The sequence below is a fragment of the Condylura cristata genome, unplaced genomic scaffold (genome assembly GCF_000260355.1).
Source record: "Condylura cristata isolate star-nosed mole 26May11 unplaced genomic scaffold, ConCri1.0 scaffold00019, whole genome shotgun sequence".
Classification (NCBI taxonomy): Eukaryota; Metazoa; Chordata; class Mammalia; order Eulipotyphla; family Talpidae; genus Condylura; species Condylura cristata.
The window spans coordinates 35,157,638-35,158,169 of record NW_004567120.1 but is presented as its reverse complement, the minus strand read 5'-3'; the positions used below and the strand labels follow the sequence as shown (position 1 = coordinate 35,158,169).

At 70.9% G+C, this 532-nt stretch overlaps 1 protein-coding gene across 4 annotated transcripts in view; it reads left to right on the top strand.

The window, feature by feature from the left end:
• The window catches only part of FGF13 (fibroblast growth factor 13), a 411,595-nt gene that overhangs the window by 407 nt on the left and 410,656 nt on the right, over window positions 1-532 (top strand). Inside the window, exon 1 of one of the 4 annotated variants that reach the window (XM_004685847.2) lies at window positions 63-184. The exons of 2 other annotated variants lie outside the window; for them this stretch is intronic. The gene's annotated coding sequence lies outside the window, so the exon portion shown is untranslated. Of the gene's footprint in view, window positions 1-62; window positions 185-532 lie in introns of those variants that run through there. One more of the 4 variants, XM_004685849.2, reaches the window with a different exon arrangement.

The window sequence follows — 532 nt, the reverse complement described above, 5'->3', positions numbered from 1 at the left end:
CAGTGCCCGCCCCGCCCTCGCCGGCCCCCGCCCCCCGCGTGCCCGCACCTTGCCGGCTATATAGAATGCGCCTCGGGGCGGCTTCGCGGCGCTCCGGGACCCGAGAGTTCTTGCCGGGAGGGCGCGAGCGAGGGAGCGGGCGAGCTGCGAGGGGCGTGGGCGGAGGGAGAGAGCGCGAGAGCAGGTAAGGGCCACCGGTTCCCGCTCCTCCGCGCGCCCGCACCTCGGGGCCCCCTTCCCCAGCGGTGGGCATCGGCGAAGGGATGGAGCTGGCAGACGGCGGCGACCCTCCCTCGCGTGTCGGCGGGCGCGGGCTGCGCGGCTGTGCGGTGTAACAGGCGCACACGTTGCTCATCACATGTTCAAACATTGCCCTTTCGGGGAGGCTCGCTATTTTTAAGTGAATATTTTCGTCTTTGTTTTGGTTTTGCACACCCTTCCTCGGGCTTTGCTTTGCAGGCAGTTGGCGGCCCGCGGCCGCTGGCGAGAGGCGGGGGAGGACCGCCGCCGGCGCGCGGGCAGCCAGCGGGCA